This window comes from Amblyraja radiata, chromosome 24, assembly GCF_010909765.2.
Source record: "Amblyraja radiata isolate CabotCenter1 chromosome 24, sAmbRad1.1.pri, whole genome shotgun sequence".
Classification (NCBI taxonomy): domain Eukaryota; kingdom Metazoa; phylum Chordata; class Chondrichthyes; order Rajiformes; family Rajidae; genus Amblyraja; species Amblyraja radiata.
The window spans coordinates 13,213,317-13,225,387 of record NC_045979.1 but is presented as its reverse complement, the minus strand read 5'-3'; the positions used below and the strand labels follow the sequence as shown (position 1 = coordinate 13,225,387).

Below are 12,071 nucleotides of genomic sequence, written 5' to 3'. Positions count from 1 at the left end.
AGAGAAGAAACCAATAATGTAATACCATAAAGAGTATGATGTTAATAGAGGTAATGGCAAGAAAAAAGGACGAAAGATTTGTGTCTTGGTTACCTACAACAACACACCATATTGGTTGCAATGATAGGAGAAAGGTTTATGGCCACAAGTTTGGAGAATGTGGTTGAGAGGCAATATAGATCAGCCATGATTGAATGGTAGAGCTGACTTGATGGGCTGAATGGCCTAATTGGTTTAAAAAATTGAATTGCGATCTCATTTAATTTCCTCCTCTAATGCAACTGCCAACACCAGGACCACTAGGAATAAAGTAACAGTATATCCCATAAGGATATAGGGAAACCTCCCTAAATTTTGGGAAGGGTCTCGACCCGAAATGTTGCCTATCCACGTTCTCCTGAGATGCTGCCTGATCCACTGAGCTGCTGTAACATTCTGTGTCTTCCTCCCTTACTCTCAATTACACAGAAAGTTGGCTTCACATTCTTTAACCCCAGCCCTTAAATCATCTTCTCTCAAAGTAGCTAGTAGGAAAATGTGTTCAAGAATCCTCAATGTTGATTATCCACTACTTGTCATCACTGCAATTGGTAGTCCATTAGTAAACTCTCAGTAATAGCTGACATCAGTAAAATGTAAGATAGACACAAAATGCTGGAATAACTCAGCAGGACTAGGCAGTATCTCTAGATAGAAGGAATAGGTGAGGTTTCAGGTCAAGACCCTTCTTCAGTCTGAAGAAGAGTCTCGACCCAAAACATCACCTATTCTTTCTATCCAGAGATGCTGCCTGTCCCACTGAGTTACTCCAGCATTTTGTGTCTATCTCTGGTGTAAACCAGCATCTGCAGTTCTTTCCTGCACATTTCGTCAGAAAAATATATTTTTCTGCAAATATAGATATTGCAATTTAGCAGAAGTATGTTGATTTCAGCTTTGCTTTTTACCTGTTTTAATCCAATCATTTTGTGTTTCTGCAGTTGTAACTATGGAAAATGTCATTGTTTAAGCAACATTAATTTTTATAGTTTTTAGCACTTTCTAATTCTACTGCAAAGAAAGCTGAACAGTGCAATGTAAGATTTGTTCAGAAGTAATTTGTTTAGTAGTTTTATTAATATATGTGTAAATTGATTGTTTTCTTTCTTCTTCAGCTGAACCAGTGAAAAGAAACAACTGTGGCCAGTAGTGCTGTGAGTTACTGCCTCTTTGCTTATTCCATCTCCTATAAAGATGATTAAGTTATATGTTCAAATGCACAAGATATGGGTTTTGAGATTTGGAACATAGAACAAGAACATAGAACAAAGCAGCATATTTTGATCAATGACTAGGATTTATTTTACGTTTTACTTACTGCATTTCTGTAATAAAACATTGGTTTAAGTAGCCAAAAAATATGTTTCTCTGCAACAATTACTGATATTAGTAGAAACAAAGAGCTGCAGATGCTGATTTATACCAAGGATAGACACAAAGTGCTGGAGTAACTTGGTGGCACGTGGCGCAGTGGTAGAGTCACGGTCTTACAGTGCCTGAGACCCGGGTTTGATCCTGACTACGGGTGCTGTCTGTACGAAGTTGGTACGTTTTTCTCATAACCATATGGGTTCTCTCCGGGAGCTCTGGTTTCCTCCCACACTCTAAAGACATACAGGTTTGTAGGCTAATTGGCTTAGTAAAATTGTAAATTGTCCTCAATGTGCATAGGATAATGTTAGTGTGCGGGGATCGCTGATTGGCATGGACACGGTAGGCCGAATGTCCTCCTTTCGCGCTCTATCTCTAAGCTAAACTTAAACTCAGCGGGTCAGGCAGCATCTCTGGAGAAAAAGAATGGATGACATTTTGGGTCGTGACCCTTCTTCAGCCAGAAGAAAGGTCCCGACCCAAAACGTCTCCTGTCCTTTTCCTCCAGAGATGTTGCCTGACTCATTGAGTTACTCCAGCACTTTGTGTTTATCTTTGGTATAAACCAGCTTCTGCAATTCTTTGTTTCCACATTTCTGCTTATAGAATTGAGCTGGCTACAGAAAAACAGTTAACTACAATCTTGTATATTTATCACATTAGGTGATTAGATGATTTTAAGGTTCAAAGCAAATAATGTTCTTGCGATTCCTACACATCTGCTCTATATTCTTTCACTTTGTACTCTGTGAGATATGTTCTGTTTATATCCTGGAAATTGAAGTGCTTGCCATCTTATCTTTGAGTGAAACAAAACAAATGGCTGACCACAAGGTACAACTTCACATTCTTTTACTTTGGTACACTGCATGTTTGGCATGATAAAGTATGAAAGAATCAACATCCTGATAAGCAGAGTAGAGTGATTACAGATCCCAGGGTCAGCTTACATCCCAGCCGTATGAACATTGACTTCTCTAACTTCAAGTAGTCCTTGCTTTCCCTCTCTTCCCCCCCCCCCTCCCCTTCCAAGTTCTCCTATCATTCTTACTGTCTCCAACTCCAACTACATTTTATCTCTGTGCCGCTCACTCCCCTGACATCTGTCTGAAGAAGGGTCTCAACCCGAAACGTCACCCATTTCTTCTCTCCAGAGATGCTGCCTGTCCTATTGAATTACTCCAGCATTTTGTGTCTATCTTCGACTACAGATCCCAGCCTGCATGGACTGGTTGGGAACACACCTCAATAGCTCCTATTACGCAGTTCTCTCCTGACCTCTTCATACCTGACTTAATAGTGATCCTTTGTCCAATGATTCCAGCCACCAATCGATATACTGACCCAAATTTGCATGTTTAACAATCTCCTTCCTGCCACCTGCATTTGCCCAGACCCCTATGCCCACCTAACTTGACCTTGCTGCAACCTAACAACCTCTCCTTGTGATCTAGAGTCCGAGCCCTGTACCAGCTTCCCTGAGCAACTTGTGAGCTTGATCACTCTGCCAGCCTCTCAGCCCAACCCCTCCCCCCCCCCCCCCCCCCCCCCCCCCCCCGCTTGCTGAATTGACTCCTCCTCCAAATGCTTAGTCATGGAGTCATACAGCGTTGAAACAAGCCCTTTGGCCCAACTTGCCCACACCAACTAACATGTCCCATCTACACTAGTCCCGCCTGCCCCATATCCATCTAAACCTGTCCTAGCCAATTACCTGTCTAAATGTTTTTTAAATGCTGTGATAGTACCTGCCTCAACTACCTCCTCCAGCAGCTTATTTCCATACACCCACCACTCTGTAAAAAAAGTCACCCCTCAGGTTCCTATTAAATCTTTCCCCCGTCACCTTAAATCAATGTCCCCTGGTTCTTGATTCCCCTACTCTGGGCAAGAGACACTGTTTACCCAATCTATTTCTCTCTTGGCCCAACCGCAGTCATAATCACAGTTTAAGACCCACCCTATCAGTCTTTGTAAACTTCAACTTGTGAACTTCAATCCTGCCTTCCAACGTTTAGCTCCTCTTCCCTAACCAGCTACAGACCTTGCCAATATGCGTTGTGAGTCTTGGGCCAAATGCTGTACAGAATCTTCCCTCATAGAAGTTTATTAGCCCACAACAATTTAACATGTCTCAATGGATGCCACTAACCCTGTGGGTAACTTTTTGTTAGATATGAACTTATAGGTTATATCAAACGTAGACACAAAGTGCTGGAGCAACAGTGGGCCGGGCAGCGTCTATGGAGCAACAGTGGGCCGGGCAGCGTCTATGGAGCAACAGTGGGCCGGGCAGCGTCTATGGAGCAACAGTGGGCCGGGCAGCGTCTATGGAGCAACAGTGGGCCGGGCAGCGTCTATGGAGCAACAGTGGGCCGGGCAGCGTCTATGGAGAAAAAGGATGGGTGATGTTATGGGTCGGGACCCTCCTTCAGACTTTCAATCACCCATCCTTTTTCTCCAGAGATGTTGCCTGACTCGATGAGTTACACCAGCACTTTGTGCCTACTTTGGTATAAACCAGCAACTGCAGTTCCTTATTTCTACATATAGATTATATACACTGATTAAGAAATCCATTGGGCATAACAATCGTGATGATAGAATTTTTGTCAGCGTAACAGCTGCAAAATCAGCCTCAAAAACATTCATCTTGTAAGGTACAGCATTTGTGTGGAGAGATAACAATGGAGATGAAATTCAGATGTTCAAAGGTATGACATTGAAATGACAAAAGGCCTTCACAAAAATAGCATCATCTGAATGTATTGTGATTCAAAACCAACTAAAATAAGTCAAAACTGTTTTTCAAATGTCACAGCAAGGCACAGATAAAAATGTTACATATAATAAGTATATCAGCCATGAGATGATTGCATTTTCTTCAAATCATATATACATATCTATTATCTTCAACCTTGGACAAATGGAGGATTTTTAAAATTGTGAATCTTTTCTATTTAATTAATAATTATTTCTTGTACATTCATCAGATACTTCTCATTATTTAAAAAAGATAATTGCAGTTCCTTTCTCTCTCTATATTATTTATTTTTTTTGCAAACAGGTTTTATTCAAAGGGAATGAGAAGTCTCTTGATAAAATGAAATGGATACAATATATCTCTGATTTGGCAAGAGAAAGCCGTAGACACAAAAATCAGAAACTAGAATAAAAGTATGAATTATCAGAGATAGATCATAAATATGACTTGTTTCAAAATCGTTAATGTCTATTTCTTTTCATCTAGTAAACTCAGGCAGGTAACTTTCATTGGATGTTTTTATTGAGCAGATTGTACACCAAAGACCCTGTTTTGTTTTATTGGTCCAGGCTGCATATTCCACTATTTAACCTGATTTACTACAAAGTATCTACATGGGACAAATGGGCCCTTACATGACACAACATTTAAGCTATGTTGTACCAATATTTCAACTTGTATTGCGATTGAATTCACAACTTGTTCAACTGCTTCATAACTACAATAAAATGACAGATTAGCAACTGCACAGTTGCATCATTTACTGGAGGACCTCAGTCACAGCAGCCTAACATGATGCTGAAGTTGTACAATCAATTGGTCTAATTATTGGTCATAAGGGAATATATCTAAAGGGTGTGACTCGATAAGCACCCAAATACCATGTTCTTTGAAAGCACTATTCGTGAGGAACGCAGAGAAGAATAAGGGGTAAGCCATTTAGAACGGAGGCGAGGAAACACTTTTTCCCACAGAGAGTGGTGAGTGTGGAATTCTCTGCCTCAGAGGGCGGTGCAGGCCGGTTCTCTGGATACTTTCAAGAGAGTGCGAGATAGGACTCTCAAAGATAGCGGAGTCAGGGGATATGAGGAGAAGGCAGGAACGGGGTACTGATTGGGGATGATCAGCCATGATCACATTGAATGGGTCGAAGGGTCGAATGGCCTACTCCTGCACCTATTGCCGATTGTCTATTGTCTATTCACAAGGATGTTGCCAAGACTCAAGGGCATGAATTATAGGGAGAGGTTGGGCCGACTAGGATTCTATTCCTTGGAGGGTTGATCTTATAGAGATGTATAAAATCACAAGGGGGATAGAAAAGGTGAATGTACAGTGGAATCCCAGCATAGGGGAATCAGAAACTAGAGGGCGTGGGTTGAAAGTGACAGGGCAAAGATTTACTCGGGCAAATATTTAACTCAGAAGGTGGTGAGTAAATGGAACAAACTGGAAGAAGAAGTAGTTGGGACAAAGCTGTGACAGCATTCAAAGGACACTTGTGCAGGTACTCAGACAGGAAAGGATTAGAAGGATATGGGCCAAATGCAGCCTAATCGATGGTGCATTTTGGTCAGCAGGGCCAAGTTGGGCCGAAGGGCCTGCTTCCATGCTGCATAACTCTCTGACACAAGAAGGAACTGTTTGCGGGGAAGGTTTACCCGTCATAACACAGCATATCCTATCAAATTGGATACATAGTTGTGATTTGGAGATACAGGAGCAAATAAGCTAATGAGTAGCCCTCTTCATCAAGTCGAATCCCAACATAAAAATAAATTGATAAGAACTTTTGAACTTTGCAACCCATCTGAAAGATCCTCAAATCTGAAGGAGAATGGGACCTACAATGTGAATGAAGAAATGTCAACATATTTGAAAAGCTACAACATGTTGTAACTTCACCTAAAAGAAATTCAGCAAAGGTATCTGTCACCTTATTTTTACAAGCTACAAAGACAATGAAATGTTCATGTATTTCTAATAACTTTGCAGATTTAGCCAGGCAGTAGTCAACCTGTACAAGCTCAGAAACAATTCAAGCCCCAGGTTGGTTAAAATTGCCTTAATAAGAGTATGAACTCAGTGATTTGTTCCCAATTACTGATCCTGCAAAGTACTCTCTCCCCGATAACAACAAGATCTACACCATGTTCAGGCATGGGCTGTAGCACACAAGATTCCCAACACCAAAGTGCCTGGGACTGACCATTTTCTACAAGATACTGTAGATTCAGTCTGGAGAGGGTCTCGACCTGAAATGTTGCCTACTTCCTTCGCTCCATAGATGCTGCCTCACCCGCTGAGTTTCTCCAGCATTTTTTGTCTACAGTAGATTCTAACCACTACTTTTGAAATTCAACAGCATTACCACCTCCCACAAGTAACATCCTGGACTAGAAACTCAAATGCACCAACCCCATTTTACATCAGTCTTCGCTGTGCAAGACACCAGCAATGTGCCAAAATTCAGGGGGCAGAATTGAATGCAGTCGCTATTACTGAGGAGAAGGTGCTTGGGAAGTTGAAAGGTCTGAAGGTGGATAAGTCACCTGTACCTGATGGACTACACCCTAGGGTTCTGTATCTGTAGAGATTGTGGAGGCATTAGTCGTGATCTTTCAATAAGCACTATAGTCAGGAATGGATCCAGAGGACTGGAAAATCCCAAATGTGACTCTACTCTTTAAGAAGAGAGCAAGGCAAAAGGAAGGAAAGTATAGACCAGTTAGTCTATCTTCTGTGGTTGGTAAAAATTTTGAGTCCACTTTAAAGATGAGTTTTTGGTATACTTGAAATAGGCCAAAGTTTGAGGGGAGATCTTGCCTAACAAATATGTTGGGGGGTTTTGAGGAGATAATAAGCAGGATAGACAAAGGAGAGACAGTGGATGTTGTTTATTTGGATTTTCAGAAGGCCTTTGATAAGGTGCTGCATGTGATGCCGCTAAACAAGATAGAAGTCCATGGGATTAGAGGCAAGGTATTGGCATGGATAGAAGATTGGCTGACTGGCAGAAGGCAAAGAATGAGAAGTAAGGAGGACTTTCCTTGTCGGCTGCCATTGACTGGTGATGTTCCACAAGGTTTGGTTTTGTGTCTATACTTTTCATGGTATATGTTAATGATCTGGATAATGGAATTGATGGCTTTGTGGCTGAGTTTGCAGATGATACAAAGGTAGGTGGAGGGGCTGGTAGTGTTGAGAAAGATGGGATGCTGCAGAAGGACTTGGACAGGTTGACAGAGTGGGCAAAGACATGGTAAATGCAGCCGAGCAATGTGTACGGTCATGCACTTTGGTAAAAGAAATAAAGGCGTAGACTAGTTTCTAATTGTGTCAGTAATCAAAGTTTCAAAGGGACTTGGGAATGCTGGTGTAGGTTTCCCAAAAGGCAATTTTGCAGGTTAAGAAAAAATTAAGGAAGACAAATGCAAGGTTAGTGTTCATTTCCAGGAGACTCGTACGTAAAAGCAAGGATGTAATGCTGAGGCTTTATTAGGTGCTCGTGAGACCACATTTTGAATAATGTGAACAGTTTTGGGCCCCATATGTGAGGAAGGATGTGCTGGCTTCACAGAGGGTCCAGAGGAGGTTTACAAGAATGAGCCCAGGAATGATTGGGTTAATGTTTGAGGAGTGCTTGAAGGCTCTGGGCCTATACACGCTGCAGTTTAGAAGGATGAGGGGAAGGGGGGGGGGGAGGATCTCATTGAAACCTACCGGATAATGAAAGGCCAAGACAGAGTAGACATGGTAAGGATGTTTTCTGTGATAGGAGAGTCTAGAACCAGAGGGCACAACCTCGGATTAAAATGACATACCGTCAAAATGGAGAAGAGGAGGAATTTCACTAGCCAGAGGGTGGTGCATCTGTGGAATTTATTGCCACAGAGGGCTGTGGAGGCTAGGACATTGGGCATATTTAAGGCAGAGATAGTTTTTTGATTAGGAAGGGCATCAAACATTATGGGGAGAAGGCATGAGAATGGGGTTGAGAGGGAAAAATCGATTAGGCATGATTAGACTTAATGGGCTGGGGTGGGAGATTGCAACCTTCACGTGGTCCGCCCTGTTTCGACAAATGCAATCAACCTGGTGTGCACAATCAAGTAAGATCAAATAGAACAAGTTGTCCTACAACTTTAGGTTGTGCACGCCATACGAAAGAAGAAGAAGATTTAATGGGCTGAAAGGTCTAATTCTGCTCCTATGACTTATGGTCTTATAAGGGCAGATCAGAGCATCAGCATTCTGAAAGAAGTGAATCGGCTCCTGATACTCCTATCCACCATCTACAATGTGCAAGTCAAGAGTGTGATGAAGTATTCTCCACTTGTCTCGGAGTGTACGCCTCCAACAGTACTCAGGAAGATCAACACTGCAGCCTGTCCACAATCCGCTACACTGTTGGTACACTGAAACTGCAGATTATAACATCTTCAAAGTGCACTGCCACCACTCAATTGGGCCACTCTGACATTACCTCCCAAACCCCCAATTTCTATCACATCATCCGCATAAGAATAATAGCATCTGCAGTTTCCCCTTCAAGTTATACATAATCCTAACTTGGGAATATAATTTAATTCTCTCAATCCTTGAACATCTTCCTCTCAGCCTTGTGGTGGCAAAATGGCTCAGCTGGTGGACCAACTACCTCACAGGGTGGCACAGTGGTGCAGCAGTAGAGTAGCTGCCTTACAGCCCCAGAAACCTGGGTTCGATCCTGAATATAGGTGCTGAATGTACAAAGTTTCAGTGTTCTCCCTGTGACCGCATGGGTTTTCTCCGGGTGCTCCAAGATTCCACCCACAATCTAAAGGCATGCAGTTTTGTAGGTTAATTGACTGCTGTAAAAATTGTCCCTGGTGTGTTGGATAGAACTAGTGTACCTGTTCCTCTGCGGGCTCCGGTTTCCTTCCACATCCCAAAGACATGTGGGTTTGTAGCTTCATGGGCTTCTGTAAATGCCTGCTAGTGTGTAGGGAATGGATGAGAAAGTGGGGAAACATAGAACAAGTGTGATCAGATGATTGATGGTCAGCATGGTGTCGGTGGTCCGAAGGGGCTATTTCCATGCTCTATTTCTAAACTAAACTAAACATATAGAGTATTGCTGCGTTTCAGGAAGGCGAAGGCAATTAGAGATGTGTGTGAGACTCCGGTCCTGTCAGGGTTGCATCTATCCTGAAACATAAATTAGTAACAAAATTCTGAGATATTTTACAAATCAGAATTATCATCTGGGAGCATGAATAAGTTATCGACTACATTTATTTTTTTAATAATTAAGAGATAATTACTGCCAGCTCTATATTTTTCTTCCTTTTTATTATGTCCCTTACTTGGTTTGTGATCATCTTTAGGAAGTTGGAACTCAGTGCAGTGGTAAATATTAGATGAAGTGAATAAAACAAGATTTGCCTGTACTGGATAATGGTAACTTCCATTACTTTTTCACAGAGATTATAGTTGTTCCACACACCAGCTGAATATTTTTTCAACCAGAAAGTTCACTTGCAGTATGGCACCTTTTGGGTACAGCAGGCAGTGAAGAAAGCAAATGGCAAATTGGCCTTTATAACAAGAGGAGTCGAGTATAGGAGGAAAGAGGTCCTTCTGCAGTTGTACAGAGCCCTAGTGAGACCACACCTGGACTATTGTGTGCAGTTTTGGTCTCCTAATTTGAGCGAGGACATTCTTGCTATTGAGGGAGTGCAGCGTAGGTTTACAAGGTTCATTCCCGAGATGGCGGGACTGTCATATGCTGAGAGAATGAAGCAGCTGGGCTTGTACACTCTGGAGTTTAGAAGGATGAGAGGTAATCTTATTGAAACATATAAGATTGTTAAGGGTTTGGACACGCTGGAGGCAGGAAACATGTTCCCGATGTTGGGGAAGTCCAGAACCAGGGGCCACAGTTGAATAATAAGGGGTAAGCCATTTAGAATGGAGACGAAGAAACACTTTTTCTCACAGAGTTGTGAGTGTGTGGAATTCTCACAGGGCGGTGAGAGGGTGGTTGAGAGGGCGGTTCTCTGGATGCTTTCAAGAAAGAGCTGGATAGGGCTCTTAAACATAGCGGAGTCAGGGGATATGGGGAAAAGGCAAGAACGGGGTACTGATTGGGGATGATCAGCCATGATCACATTGAATGGCGGTGCTGACCTACCCCTGCACCTATTGTCTATTGTCTATTGTTATGCAAGTGCTTCGTGGTATTTTGTGACTGAGCGAGAACAGAGGAAGATCATAAATTTTGATGTTAAATTGAAAAATCTTGTAAAATATCCAACAAGGTTTTGCTGTGAATCTTTTAAGTGACATATCATGTAATTGTTACACAGTAGCTGAAGGGGTTATGGAGAGAAGGCAGGAGAATGTGGTTGTGAGGGAAAGACAGATCAGCCATGCTTGAATCGTGGAGTAGACTTGGTGGGCCAAATGGTTTAATTCTGCTCCTGTAACTAATGAACTTATGAAGCAATTGGACAATTGGTTTCCAACATTCTAGGGCTCGGGTTGGTCAAAGTTACATTTATAACATTACAAACACGATGATTTGTCCCCAATTACTGATCCCATTAAATAATTTAAACTTGAATGCAACAAGATCTTGATGATATGAGACTGAAAGCCTCACGCTTAGATTGTGGAATTTGGAGATAGATATTCAAGCTGATTCTGAATTGGTTTGAGTTTAATCAGTTTTTACCTGGATCACTAGAGGGAGTATTTTATCATCAATTGTTCCAGCATGAGATTGGAAAGAGACAGATACAATTCCACTTTTTTCCTGATACTGCTTTTGCTGATGAGCAGTCGCTTATGACTCTGAAAGTGCTTTGTCAAAATATCCAAGAACCTAAGAGAGAAAAGGTGGCATGGTGGCACCATGGTTGAGATGCCAGAGACCTGGGTTTGATTCTGACTACGTGTGCTGTCTGCACGGTGCTTGTACATCCTCTACCGTCTTCCCAATCGGAGGAGTGAAATGAGAGTATAGCCAGGGTGGTGTGGGTCCTTGACCATGCGGCGGGCTTTTTGAGACAGTGCCTCCTATAGATCTCTTCGATGGTGGGCAGGTCTGTGCCCTTGAGGCAGTGTTCACCACTTTTTGTAATCTTTATTCCTGGGCATTCAAGTTGCTGAACCAGGCCGTGATGCAACCAGTCAATATGCTCTCTACCATCCACCTGTAGAAATTCAAGAAAGTATTTGTCAACATACTGAACCTCGTCAATCTTCTAAGGAGGTAGAGGCATTAATGGGCTTTCTTTATGATTGCAACACTGTGTTAGATGCAGGACAGATCATCAGAGACATGCATGCCCAGGAACTTGAAGTTGTTGACTCCCTCCACCATCAGCCCATTGATGAAGACAGGTTTGTGGATCCTCAACCTTCCCCATCTAAAATCAACAATCAGTTCCTTGGTTTGACTGACATTGAGCAAGGATGTTGTTATTGCACCATTCCATCTATCTCCCTCCCATATTCTGACATCATTAATAATAACCATAATTCATTCACCAATGCTGGTGTTGTCGTAATATGTAAAGATTGAGTTGGAACTGTGTCAGGTTACACAATCATGGATATGGAGTGTGTAGAGCGGGGGGTTGAGCACACAGCCTTGAGGTGCCCCTGTGCTGATGATTATTAAAGAGGAATTGTGTTGTTGCCAATTCGTACGGATGTGTTCTTTAGTTTAGAGATACAGCATGGAAACAGGCCCTTTGGCCCACCGGGTCCGCGCCGACCAGCGATCCCCGCACATTAACACTATCCTACACCCACCAGGGACAATTTTTACATTTACCAAGCCAATTAACCTACAAACCTGTGCGTCTTTGGAATGTGGGAGGAAACCGAAGATCTCGCAGAAAACCCA

The 12,071-nt window shown here is 42.4% G+C and overlaps 1 protein-coding gene across 1 annotated transcript in view; it reads left to right on the top strand.

Moving 5' to 3' along the window:
* syt2 (synaptotagmin 2) overlaps window positions 1–12,071 on the top strand; it is a 552,336-nt gene that overhangs the window by 266,594 nt on the left and 273,671 nt on the right. Inside the window, exon 2 of the mRNA XM_033042448.1 lies at window positions 1,155–1,193. The gene's annotated coding sequence lies outside the window, so the exon portion shown is untranslated. The remainder of the gene's footprint in view (window positions 1–1,154; window positions 1,194–12,071) is intronic.